Source organism: Cygnus atratus, chromosome 5, assembly GCF_013377495.2.
Source record: "Cygnus atratus isolate AKBS03 ecotype Queensland, Australia chromosome 5, CAtr_DNAZoo_HiC_assembly, whole genome shotgun sequence".
NCBI classification, from domain to species: domain Eukaryota; kingdom Metazoa; phylum Chordata; class Aves; order Anseriformes; family Anatidae; genus Cygnus; species Cygnus atratus.
The window spans coordinates 26,066,844-26,081,676 of NC_066366.1; the positions used below are offsets into that span (position 1 = coordinate 26,066,844).

At 36.4% G+C, this 14,833-nt stretch overlaps 1 long non-coding RNA gene across 1 annotated transcript in view; it reads right to left on the reverse strand.

Moving 5' to 3' along the window:
- LOC118244512 (uncharacterized) overlaps window positions 1-14,312 on the reverse strand; it is a 31,959-nt gene extending 17,647 nt beyond the window's left edge. The window contains exon 1 of the long non-coding RNA XR_004777552.2: window positions 14,163-14,312. This is a non-coding gene — a long non-coding RNA (uncharacterized LOC118244512). The remainder of the gene's footprint in view (window positions 1-14,162) is intronic.
- Window positions 14,313-14,833: the final 521 nt, after the last annotated feature.

Consider the following 14,833-nt stretch of genomic DNA (forward strand, 5'->3'; position numbering starts at 1 on the left):
GTTTTTCTCTTTTAAGGCCCAGTGACTAACATATGCCATACTAAAGCATACCACTATGTGAGAGCACGACAGCAAAATGCTGTTGATCATATTTCTGATTCATACAAAAGGTATACTTTATACTTTAAAATTCTTTCATCTGCAACTGTAGATGCCAAAGGAACCAAATAAGAGACATAAACTTCCTTTTATTTGTGTTGCTCATAGTCCTGTTGTAACAGCAAACCTATTATGCAAATTCTGCATGTTGGCCAAAGACCTCTAAAGTCTGTCCTCTTAAGCCCTATATTTGTTTCACCAAGAAGTACAATTAGTCTCACCTCATCGAACTTCCTTCTAGGACTTAAATAAATAAATTAAAAGGATGCTATTTCACTGGACTGGGTACTATATAATCATTTTCCAGAAAATCCCAACTTAGTGTGTTAAGTTTTATGGTTAAAAGTCAGATGAAGTACCTTACTACACTGACACAGAAACAATAGCAAGATTACACTTAATTAGAAATGCAACATGAAAATAAAGGTAGTTCCCAGAAGGAAGAATGCAGAATTAAGCATCGTTCAAGTTTTAGAACAAAGGTTATCATGGGCCAAATTACACGAAGAGATTCTAGACAAAACTCAGACATTTTCTAAACAATGTTTTTTTTCTCTTTTTTTTTTTTCCTGAAGGAATAACCCTAATTTGGATTAATTTGGCTGATGAATTTTAACATTTTTCATAATAAAAAGCTGTCATATCATTTACATTAGAACTTAGTGGGATTCAATTGCCTAAACAAGAAGAAAAGTAATAGGAATAAAGTAGAAGTTTTGAAGGGGTTGTGGAAATGTAGTAAGGATGACTGATGAATCAGAAAGAGAAGCAGTATGCCAAACATCTGCTTCATGAACACGTTACGAAAAGTATGGGTGGAAATATTTCCATGGTCATTCAAAGCCATGACTGTTCAAATGTAAAGTATCATTAGATGTTGTTCTTAGCAGTGAAAACAGTGAAAGCAGACCTGAATTCCAAGGAACTTTTCATTTGTTCCACTGGAACACCCAGCTGTCAGCGTAATTTGCACGTTTAACATCAATTTCATGAGAGTTACACCTAAGAGAATTCACTTCTCTGATGACAGAGCTGCAACATACTTTACTAAGTTAATTGAACCTGCTTTTATCTCTGTCTCATTGACCATCCACATTATTAATGCCTCAAGCCCAGGCTATCCTTGTTTATAGTCTGAAATCCCCCTTAAGCCTAGAGTCACACCTAACCCACAAGACGAAAAGCCTAAACTCCTTCCTCTGTGCAGCAAGGGTGGAATGACTGCAAGTCACTGGGGTGTGAGAAGATGTGTAACATCAGCCCTGCCACCACAGATGTACGAGGTCTGGGCACACATCTCAGCAATTGCAACTGCACAAGAATTGTTCAGGCTCCAGAAGCCCTTCGAACAGCATGAGTATCCAGCCAGCAACTCTCAAACTGGAAAAGCAGCAGGTTGCTAGCGTGGACCAGACATGCAATGCGAACACACCCTACATGACTGTTCTCATATAAAGCATCCACATTACTCTAACTGAAATAAGATTAAGTAGAGGAGGGAAAAATGTTGGATTTGAAAGTAAATGTGTGGTCAGAAATACCACAGAAGACAACAAAACAAAAACAAAACAAAATTAAATTTAATAAAAGACATCTGCATGATGAAAAGCATTTCCTTTTGGAAGTGTTACAGACGAAAGTAATCACACCGGATTTAACTATCACAAAGGTAGCTCTTTAACAAAAGAGATCTCTCTTACTAAGTTTTATGTCATACTGGAAATTTCAACTAGCTTTAGACTATAGCCTGTTTTCTGCTAACCTTTGAACAAAACCTTTCAGAAGCCTATAAACCCTAAGCTCTTACTGGCCACCAAAAGCTGATGAGAACAGAAACAAATCTTTTGCAGAGATTGTAGGGTGAAATGGTATAAATGTTATCCAGTCACCTTAATGAAAATGACTGAACAAACATTCAGTGCCTGATGAGAAGAAAAATATGGTTCTTTGGGCTAATTAGGATTGGCCTCTTTTGCTAATCCGTAGACAAGAGAAAAAACCCTCAGGATGGTTCAAGGCTGTCAAGCTAAGCAACAAAGTTGGGAATTTTTTCCCAATGACTTGGAAAAACAGAAGAAAAATACTGAAATGAAAAACTGCATTATAAACTAGGTGACATCACTAGAAGATTGAAGGTTGAAAAGTAAAAGATTCTTGAAACAAGTAAAAAGCTGAAGAAGTATGTGCTAGCATTTTTCTTCTGAGCTTTGGATGACAAACAACTTTTTTTTTTCTCCCCTAGTTAAATATAATTTGCATAAACAAGTTCAAAAGTAGAGTACAAATGAATCATAAGAAAGAAAGGTGCAAGCCTTTCTTGGCAGTTTATATGGTGGTATTTACCTTACCCATAATATCAAAAACTGCAGTTTCACTTTATGTCACATGTAAAAAAAATAATCTGTTGTGATAAACTAGTACAAAAATTACTTGTTCAATATCCCATTAAAGCAGTATATAAGAGAAAATTAGAGTACAAAAGCATTATGAATAAATGCTTAGGTCTTCTGCAAGACGATTCTGTCTATGTAAAAAGATGTATTAAAAACCAAAGAATGTCATCTATTAAATTAGTGGGGGCTTATTTATCACCTAGAAAATAATTTTCAGAAGGCTGCTATCTGGCTGATAAAAAAAATAAATAAATAAAAAACAAAGTGGGGTTTGTTTCTATGTTTGTTCAAAACGAAAGCTGACATTTTCCAAAAAGAAGAAAAAACCTGACTGGTATGCATTACTGTATCAAATATATCTAAAGTTTAAGTTGTAAAACCTATTTAAAATATATATGTAATTTCCATTTTAATATACATTTAAAAACGTATGCACTTCAAAATAGAATATATATTTTCAATGCATTCTTATTTCACTATTTCAGTTTCTTGAGATAAAACAGAGCTCATATTGAAGAATCAAAAATCTGTAGACACTGGGACGAGTATACAATGTATGGATAACTACATTACTAACACATATATATAGTCTAGACATATATATAGTCTAGAAGAAAGTTACAGAAGGTGACCTCTAGATTTTAATTATCATCACATGAAATGGCTCAATGCCAGCAGCTTGAAGGGTTATGTATACATCTCGGGTTATACAAAACTTATATAGGAAAGAAAAGAACAAAGTTTTAGTCTTTTCAAAAGACTAAACTGCAAGATTTCACTTTTATCACATTAAATATTACCCAGGTAGATATTAACAAAATTCTAGTCAAAGGGATACACAAAATGGTGATTTTAGTGCTGCACAAAAATAAACTAGGCTTTTTTTTTTTTTTTTTTTTTTTTTAAAGTAAGTGCCCCAAAGAACTTGGGATGGCTTCTGGTGACTAGTACTCGTAATTTACCATAAGATGTTCCAGAAAATTCTGCAGCTTTTAGATGAGTCTGCTTTCATGGTTCTAGAAAATCTCTTATGGTTAAGTTTCTCTAGACACAGAAATCAAGCTATTTGTTATAAATATATTGACAATATAAATCAGACCCCCTATTCTAATCTGAAGCATGATTAGCATCCCAGGCCACACAGAAGGAACTGGTATTTTGCAGCAAACAGCTAAAGCTGCTGGGCGCAGCTTGGGACTCAAGGATGAGGCCTGCAGCTGCCGAGCCCAGGCCTGACAGGGCCTGCTCCTCACACTGCCCAGCTGCGTGGTGCGCGTGGCAGCCACAGGCATGGGAGGACGCCATTTTAGGCCCTGTGCTATTTCTTCCTCAACAATGACCGAGTTTATATGCTCATAGAAGTCCTAGCTTCTTATTGGCCAGACTCCTCTGTACAACAGTTGTTATTTTCACTTCTGTTTCTGTCACCAAAACGAGAGCAAGAAACGATATACTACAATTTGTACACCCAGTGAAAATTGTTTTCTCTTACAAACATTCAGTGGTTTTGTTGAGGTAAGAGAATCCAGTTTACAGGGATGACAATGAGGAAGTATTTTCTACACATAAGGTAGACGTACTAAGACAGAAAATGCTAAAGAGTTATAAATTAGGAACTCGGAATGCTTTTATCAAGGTTTTTTGTTTCTTTTTTTTTTTTTTTTTTGGTACATAAATAAAGTTTTTCCACCTTCATTTTCCAACATACTGAAGAGAAATGAGAAATGAGAGCCATCACAGACACACATTTGCCAAAACACTCTCTCAAAACACTTGGCAATGCTCATAATCTTTGCAGTTTTAAATGAACCCAGTTAGTATAAATAGATTGTGTACTAATGACAAAGAAACACTTAGAGATCATTTAAAACCATTCAGAGAGACTCAGTGTACTTAAAACACAGAGATGTCACATATGCTTTTCATTACAATATCAAACATGTTATATATATATATATATATATATATATATATATATATATAAAGGCAAAAAATATGACAGTTCTCTTTTTTAACACTTTCATCAAAATCTTTATCGCCCAGGAAACTCCAGGAGGCAGTATATAGTGAACATCACCCAGCTGAGGGATTGTGAAGTATTTCTCTTTCCTTCCTTGTGCACCTCTTTTTCTGGTAAAGAGCAATTTCACTCAGTCTTTGAAATACCTCCTGTAGAATGCATCCAACAAGTCTTCTCTTTTCTCTGACCTACCCTCCCGAGAAATATAACATTCAATCCTGAGGAGATATTTGACTATGCTCTGGAAAAACCTAAACACTTTCAGGGAGTGAGAGGCTGCCATTATCTAAATTCAAGGGTAGTCATAATCTAATCCCAAAGAAAAATTCCTCTGACACAAATAGTTAAATACATCATTAATCCACTAGGAGCAATATTTTAATACTATGGCTAAGATAAAGCTTTAGGTGCTTCTAAATAATATTCACTACTTATAAGTATTTAAGTGTGTTATTTTAGATTTAATGTCACATCTAAATCATGAAATACTATTCAAAATTATTTACTGATGATGATAAAACACATGCACATAAATTGCATCTTTACTCATTTTCATTACTTATAATTTTGAGCACATTTTTAGGAGGGAATATACAGGGCTTTTTTCCACCATTTTTACAAGTTTGATTTGGTTTAACATCATTTCTTGAGAAACAAAATACCAAAGAGCAGCTATAGCAGCTTTTTAATATTCCTGTATACATTATTAATTTGTACTTACACAGGTAAATACTTGAACTTGATCTCAGCTTATATATAATCCTGACCCATCAAGAAGAATGTCAGCGGAACCATTTCTATTTACTTGTTTTAAATTGACAACAGAATACATACAGATTTAACAAATTACAACTACAGATTTAATAAATTACAACTTCTACGTTATTTCAGTATTTTACTTCAAGACATTCTTTTTATACTGATGAAAAAATCCCATTTCATTACAGTAAGCCTCTTAAATTAAATGCACAAACTGTAAACCAGTGTGAATGCTTTGGCCTTTTCTCCCACCCATGAAACAGAAAATTGTTAATCTGTGACCAGCATCAAACAATAAGCTGTCTCTGTTGTTTCATTCCAATTTAATTCACTTGCTTTCCCCTCACTGATTGCCTTTGACTAGAGAGTCACATGTTACAGAGAGAGATGAAAATACAACTATTGCTTAAGCGTGTCATGCTGGGAAGTCATTCAAGTAAAACAGGAACTATTTGTTCACAGCATCTACTGAAAGTCAGTCTTCAGAGGATCTTTTTAACTCAGACTTTGTCTTGAACTACCACTCTTCTCTACATTCATTTCAAACTGTTATAAATGTACAATTTTAATGCAGCATTGGCTAACGTTGTTTACAGTAATATAAAAAAGATTTTGGCTTCACTGGGAAGAAGTATTAGTGATCTCTTATCATTACAATGCGTTGTAAGACTCAGAAGATATAATGATGTCCTTTAAAGAAATCAAGATACAGTCAAACTATGACAAGTAAGTACATTGAACATAATAGCAAAACAAACATCCATGAAAGAGCTATATACCTACTGTAGTTTTAGTTGGAACCTATTAGAGCAGTTGACAAGATCACATATCTAGAAGGAAAAGGAGACTTAACCAGAAAATTTTAGTTTCAGACTGCAACTGTCTACCAAAGGCACAACAGAAGTCCAAATCTAAGAAAATATCTATCTTACAGACCTAAGTGGCAGTCGGGATGGCCATGTTATGCACTATGATACAGAAAAGCAATATCTGGAATAGTCTCAGAAATAATTACCTCTATCTCAGCCATACTGAGACTTCAGGTAGCATAATTCCGTAACATATTAGAAACATGTCTAGGCTTTAGACTGGGCAAAAAGAAACAAGTTTGGAATAGAAATTGATATTAGTGACAACACTGAGAAGGTAACTGGATTTTGCAGAGATGATAATCCAGAGGAAAAACTCTGAGGGAAAAATAGAACTCATGACTGTTTCCTCCTAGGTGTGTACACCTATATTGGTTCTATTAAGACCAAGGTTGGATTCCAAACTTTTGAATATCACTATCATAATTAATCTTAGAAATTTGTCATATTTTGTTTAGAAAAACTGAGATGAAGCTCAATTCAAGTTTGGAAAATCATGAAAAATCATCAGTTGAATAATTGCTGAATAGGGCAGGGAAACTGGTGACAAATGACATGGAGAAGACCGAGTTACTCAATGCCTTCTTCACCTTAGTCTTTACCAGTAAAACCTGCTTTCAGGAATCACAGGCCTCTGATACCAGAGGGGAATTCTGGAGCAAGACTTACCCTTGATGGAGGAGGACCAGGTTAAGGAGCATTTAAACAAACTAGATGTACTTAAGTCCAAACAGGACTTAAGGACCAAACAGGTTGCACCCACAACTTGCGGGTTTCTGCAGGAGCAATCCGTTGTCATTGTGAGGCCACTCTTGATTATCTTTAAACGGTCATGGCAATTGTTAGAGGTTTCTGAGGACTGGAAGAGAGCAAATATCACTCCTATCTTCAAGAAGGAAGACCCAAGAAACTACAGGCCAGTCATTCTCACCTGAGTCCCTGGGAATATGATGCAGAAAATCCTCCTGGGAAACATTTTCAAACAGGTGAAGGACAGGAACATGATGGGGAGTACTAGCATGGATTTACAAAGGAGAAATCATGCTTGGGCAACTTCTTTGACTTCTACAGTGAGGTTACTACCGTGGTGGATGAGGTGAGAACAGTGGCTGTTGTTTACCTTTACTTTAATAAAGCCTTTGACACTGTCTCCTGTAACATCATCACAGACAAGATGACAAAGTATGGGTTAGATAAATGGACAGGATTAAAAACTGGCTGAACGACCAGGCCCAGAGGTTTGTGATCAGTGGGACTAATTCCTGTTGGAGGAAAAAAATATACAGGACAAAATACTGGAACCATTACTGTTCAACATTTTCATTGACCCTGATAACTGGATAGTGCACACCCTCAGCAAGTTTGCAAATGATAGAAAATTTGGAGGAGTCGCTGATACACCAGGGGGTTCTAATGCCACTCTGAGGGATATCAACAGGCTTGAGAAATGGGCTGACAGGAACTTAATGCAGCTCAACCAAGGGAAATACAAAGTCCTGCACCTACAGAGGAACAACCCCAGCACTGGCATATGCTAGGCGCCAGCTGTCCAGAAAGCACTTTTGTAGAGAAGGACTTCAAGGTCCTGGTGGACAGCAAGCTGAACATGAGTGCCAGCTGAACAAGAATGCCAGCAATGCACCTGCGTGACAAAAACAGTATAGGCCACATTATTAGGAGTATTGCCAACAGGTTGAGGAAGGCAATCCTTCTTCCTCTCTACTCATCACTAGTGAGACTGCATCAGGAGTAACACGTCCAGTTCTGGGCTTCCCAGTACAAGAGACATGAACATACTGGAGAAAGTCCAATGAAGGGCTAGGATGATGATTAAGGGACTGGAGCATCTCTCTCATAAGAGGAGATACTGACAGAGCTGGGACTCTAGCATGGGGAAGAGAGGGCTCAGAGGAGGGATTCTTATCAATGTGTACAAATAACTGATGGGAGGGAACAAAGAAGAGGAAGTCAGGCTCTTTTCAGTGGTGTCCAGTGACAAGTGGCAACAAGCACACATTAAAAAGTATGTAATGACATGTGAAGATCAGGAAACGTTTCTTTACTGTGAGGTTGACTGAGCATTCACACAGGTTGTCCGGAGAGATTGTGGAGTCCTCCTTCTTAGAAATATTTGAAACTTAGCTGGACACAGTCCTGGGCAACCTGCTCTGGGTGACCTTGCTTGAGCAGGGGATTAGATCAAATGAAGAGGTCTCTTTCAACCTAAACAATCCTGAGTTTAGGTGATAAATTCTCTTTTCTCATTTCATGTAATTCTGTTTTTACCCAAGTGTCTTAGTTCTTTAACTCCTTTATTGAATCTTCAAATTACACAGACTCTGAATAAGCTGGTTTTTTTTGTGAAGCAACACACTCAATGTATATTACTTTCATGTGAATTACCTGTGAGAAACTATGCGTCATGTTTCCATGTGATCTATATGCAAACTTACCTCATGAAGTGCATACTAGTTATGGACAGAATGCTACAGTGCTTTTAAAATGCTAATTAGCAATTCTCTGAACCACTTCAATTACAGAAGATATTTATAAACCCTTCCCATCACTATAAAAGGAACATCAAAAACAATATAATATCACCTGTCTCCTGCTATAAGAGCCTTCAAACATAGTTTTGTTTATATGAAACTTCATTTTCAAAAACCATGGTTCAGGAATACATCACAAGGTGTTGTTAAATTCTCTTACTGACTTTGTCCATCCCTTTTCATCTTAAAGAGTCAAAGAGTTAGGTTAGGAAAAGACAAAATAAAATTCAAATAGTAACTATATTCATTATTTTTGCTACCTTCATTACATATCTAGGACAAAACATTGCATGCATCCCATTTTTCAATTACAAATCTTTTCACATTAGTGCTGGAGATAGATTAATACATAATTTTATTTTTTTTTGCTGGTTAATTCTAATACAGTAAATCAAATCCGAACGCTGAGGCTTACACAAATGATACTTCAGCCTGCTACCTTAATGCTGGAAATTTAAATAGACTATATAACTGCTATATTTGAAGAATCAGAGTATTGTAGTTCACATGGAAGTAAGCTGTGCTTACATTGAAAACAAAAATGAACCCAGAAAAATGTTACTGGAAGTTGAAAGTCATAACGAGTAGGACAGCTTTCAAAGCACGATTATGAAAACTGTTCCTCCAGCCACCAGCATGTGAAGTACCATGATAAAAATAGTTTTATGCTTTTTATTTCCTTAAAAAGGCTTGAGGACTGACATACAAGGATTCTGATCTTAGACCAATTTAAGGATAATACTTACTCAAGTATTTATCCATATTACAGTAAACAGCCTTTTATAGGTTGAAGCACTTCTATTATACTTTAAGACTGTAAAATGGATCTCCTGAAGGTAGCCATTAACAGTTGGCATGTTTTCAAACAGCAGTGCATAACTTTTGACAACCACACAAAATTGCCAGAGTGCTCATTGTCAATTTTGTCCACAGAAACCTCTCACCTAATGGAAATCAAGCTGCTGCCATAAAATTCCCATTGGCAGTAACAAGCAAACATAACATTCTCCATCTAATCATTAGCTGGGATACATGCAGCTACTATTATGTCTAGAATATATTACCAGGAGCTCTTGGGTATATATTTGAGAAATAATCTGAAGAATTATATTTAGCAATCTCTTCCAGAGCATAAGTCGCCCTCTGAACATCACAATAAGCACGGTAACTTTACATCCACTGAAATACATTCTAATGGTTACAGGTCTTTTCACACACCTTCCCACAAAAATTAATCCTCTCAACTCTAACCTGCTATGCTACACTTACTTCATGATACTCCATTCCTGTTCTCCATTCTAGCCAAGGCCAGACTCCCTACCCTCTGTATTTGAGCTCCCCTTTCTCTGTTGCCTAACCTCTTTTCCTCCCAAATTAACTAGGCCTACTGTACCCACCTAAAAGCTTCATCATCCAATTTCATTCTATTCCCAACAACTTCTGTTTTAGCCAGTCCCACAGTGTTGGGATGCAATTGAGGTACTGGAGCATTAGCTTTGGTTTTCATCAGACTGCTAGTGAACTGTTCAGCTCACTAAAACAGCAAAAGCTGTTCACCTCTCTCCTTGTGGTTTAGTTTTCAACTTGCTTAGTGATCTGACTCAAAATACCAACAAGGACAAACACTAGAGTTGTTCCAATGGGGCCAAGGATAGTGAGAAAGGAGGCCTCTGCTGGGAGAAGGGAAGATAACATAGGGAGAATGGTCCTATCCCTTTCAGTGGCACAGGCTCAGACATTTTCAATTTCTCTACAGTGCTACTAACTTTTAGTTTCTGTTTTTGTCAGATATACTCTTCTCTCACAACTCCTAGGTATCACAGAAGGATTAAATTTTCACTGGCTGGTGGACTGAGGTGACACCATTCATCTAATTTCTTCTCTTTCTTGCTTTCACCATTCCTCCTAACCAGTTCTTCATTCTTTTTACACACCAGCACTAACATATACAAAAGAAAGCACGGTAAATGACCCATCCCAGGCTCTTTTGCTGACTCAAAGTGTGGTCATCATCCTGGAATAATGGGATGTCTTGGCTGAATTGCCCAAAGTCATAGAGGCTATGTCATAACCAGAGATTTTTAAGTTTCCTGCTCTGAATCAGATAACTACTAAAAACACCAGTAATCTTCCTCTCCCTTCAGATAATACTTAGTAAGACAACATATTGGTAGCATTCTCTATTAATTAAATAAAGCAACTCTGAAAATTTTCTCCCTAGATTTTTCTCAGTGCAAATATTAACTTATAATTAAATATTAACTCATTAATATTAACTTAAGAAAGAAGCACAGTCAGAAAGTGAAAGCTTTCAAAACATCTTTCCTTGAGACAGGTATTCAGATACACTGAGGACATTTATTTCTTGAAAGCCTTAATTTATTCCAAAGTTTTTATTTAGACTTTTGGTAATTCAAATGGAATTACTAAATGCAAATATAGGAACATTAATTCATAGCCCCACTTCCAGAGAAAATTGCTAAATAATTATCATTGAAATACAAATTCTTCCCAGTTAACTATTAACCTGCTAAGATAAAAGCTGTGGCCTGTTCCCATGGCCAGCAGTTGCACTTCAACAGGAAGGTCCAGAAATCTGTACTTTCATGTGAATTACTGATAGAACTTTGTGTAATGAAACAAGGAGATTTTTGCCATAAATATTTGCTGTAAAGAAACTGAACTTGCAGAAAAAGTGGAAGCAGAGAAAGGCACTCTGCCTTAGCTAAATGTTACAGTTCTAGATAATTGGAGAATATTTCTGCAGTCAGAGTGAAGAATTGTGATTTAAAACAATCGCAAAAGAGAATTAAAAGAAAATATGGGTAGAGCTGTATGAGTCCAATTTGTTATTTAAAATGCAAAACCTTAAGGTTTTGCACTTAAAATAATATTTTAATTCATACCTCAAATTATCCAAATACACAAGTAATGAAAGGTTCCAAATGCTTTGCAGTATTAAGTACTGCAGACTGACAGTAATAAAGCTTTGGAGACTTTCATAAGACCAACATTTTTGACATGAAATAAAACCTTCAACCAAACCGACTGATAGCTGAACATCACCATGACTCTTAGATTCATTGTAGATACTTACACAATTTAATACAGACAAGATGTGAGAGAAACCATTTCACAACAGTACCCCATTAAAGATAAATCTGAACAATAGTCTTGGATTTTGATCTTCAGACATGGGAGGAGTCTGATAAGGATCAAAACAGGACTGCAAATATACAGCTGTAAATCTTAATACCATTTATGTTGCCTAAACTTGGTGATGCTTCATTTGCCCTACTGTACTATAGCCAATTACTTATTTCTTATGTTAGCTTACAGAAGAGGGGTACAACCAATGCTCTGTATGAATGATTTCTTCTCCAGTTCAGAACAAAATGGAAATTTAGAGTATCTCAGATCCAGAGACATATCTACAATCTTCTATAGGGTAGTAAAGTAGGAAGCTCTTCCCTAAAGTTACAGATCTTCTGACACACGGGTAATAATGATGGCATTCAATCTTACATGAAAATGAAACAAAACAGAATAGTATTACATCTTTCAGAAAGTTGCACTGATATTTTATATCTGTACTAATGTTGCAAGATCTAAAGATGCAAGATGTAAACAAGAACTAAGGACTTGTTTTGTCTGCACTTTGTTCTCTTCACTAAGATGTTTCTGCTTAGTAGCTTGGATTTGCAGCCAACAGATGCTATTTGTATGCATGTTTTATTTTTCTTATGGAGTGCAGCACAATAGTTCCCCATCTGAGGATCCTAAATGATAGAGTAGTTAAAAATACTATTTTTTTTAATTTATTTTTATTTATAAGGGGTGATATTTTCTGCTGGTTTCATGAGGTAAACCAGCTCACCAAAACTTATGATCAGTACCAGAAGTAACAAGAGGGATAGGACAATAGGAACCAAGGAAGAAAGGAAAGAACAAGAGCATAACACCTATCTTTTTTTTTTTTTTCCAGCAGTAAGTGTTTACATTAGCTTTGTCAACTCATCAAACAGCACTCTAAATTTATACATAGTCTTGAGTGCAACTACAATTACAGAGCAACTTCTAGAAGCAGCACACATAAACACAAGTCTCATAGGCAGCATTCAACACCCTTTGACTAAGGTAATGGCTTCACATTCCTACACACCTCCCCTTCTTGTGCCCTGTCTTCCTCCCTGTTTTAGACTGTAGCACCCTATAACTCATCTTGCACCCTCTCTGGAAAGCACTTATTAAGCCAGCCAGTGAAGCAATTTAGGTAACTAAAACAGCAAAAGATTAACCCACAAAAAGAGAGAAAGAGAGAAAAGATGTTTTTTGTTCTATTTCTGTGAACTGGATCAGCCAAAGGTATGGCAAGAGACCCAAACTGGCTATGAAGGGAGGCAGGGTTGGGAGCATGTTTTGCACAAAAGGGTCAAGTCTAGATAAATACTAGAAAACAGATATAAAAGTGGTGGTTTTTTTTCTCCCCCCCCCCTTACTTCTCTTAGTTTCCCTTTTAATTTGAGGCTGAAGAAAGTGATCTGATTTTCCTTGAAAAGTTTTAAGGTTGCAAATTAGGACCTCTTTTTCTTTTATAGGGAAATCATATCGCCTTGCATTGTCAGCCCTCCGTAACACACAGACCAACCTAAGCCACACCCAGACCACTGTGGAATTAGGTCCTTTGGCTTTCCTATTTCTCAGGAAAAAAAAGGATATAAATGTCAAAGTTCTAGCTAATAAAGCTAGCTGTATAGTATGTCATATATTCATGCACTTTTATATTCACAGTGTATGTTTATAAAACACCCATGCACTTTACTCCAGTGCTTTTTAACATGACTCTTGCATGCAGTCCTTTTAAAAACAAGCATTTTGTTGGTAGAGAATTTACATCAACCTCTTGTAACTAAATGGTCACAACACCAGTCCTATACTTAAGGCAATGTAAATTAGCTTGCTCATACAATATTCTACAAGTTAAGCCAAACAAATGAAAAAGAATGCTTTGGACAATAAAAGTTATGACAGCGTTTTGACAGATTAAAACACAGGAAAAGCAGGAACTTTTTATATAGAAAAATCATCTATTTAAGATATTATCTTAGCTATTATATTAGGATATATTTCTTAGTAAGCTGAAAAATCATACACAGTTACTGATGAAATAAATAATAAAGTTTAATATGCTTCCTCTCTGTGTACCTATTTAACTTTGGTTAAGTCATAATAGGTGATTTGGTAACAACAGCACTGAACATAATCTGACAAAAAAAAATGCATCTGAAAGCATATCCTGTGTAGCTGTAACTTTTGTTTAAAAATTCAACAGCTTTTCACTCATTCTTTAAGCAGTGAAAAATAGTTTCAATGTAAACATTGTTTATCATTAAAGGCTAATATTTTAAAAAGCTCTGATACTTTCATGCATGGTCAATTCTGCTAGGTTAGGAATATCTAAAATAAGACTGACCTGGGCAGAAATTCTGAGGTGTCCGAGTAGTGAATCTTCCTTGTAGAGTGCGCTTTTCAAAATGCCCTGCAGTTGCATTCTGATGTAGGCCTGGTTGTCTGATGGCAAATCCCAATTCTCCAGGTTCAGAAAACTTCAGATAAAACTGTGGCTCCAAATCATTGAAAGAGAGGTTTATAGCACCGTGCCTCCCACTGCAATAGTCACCGAACATAGGTTCGTCCTCGCCGTTCTGTGCAGGTAATGGGAGAATCCGATGATGCAGCTGTGGGCTAGGCAGTCTTGAAGATAATGGAGAAGGAATAGGTGACATTTGTTTGTGTGTATTAGATAGTGGATAGGAATTACTAAAAACATTACTCACAGCTATTAACGAGGGTGAACGCAGCCTTTTCTCTTCCAGTTTAAGATTATTACCTGTCTGAGAAGCATCAGGACCTTCACTTACAGGCAGGTTCAGAAATAAATGCTTGCTGCTTCCCCAGGATACCGTGGTTCTTTTCTCATATGTTGAGCCTGGCAGGTTTCTGTCTGCTGCTGTAATTTGTTGCAGTCTCTTCCATTCTGCAGCTTCATCTAAACTGTCACTCCGTATAACTTTCAGAAGAGCTTTATTGACTGCTCCCACAGGGTTGCATGACTCATCAGTAATGTGCACTCTCTCTGCTTTG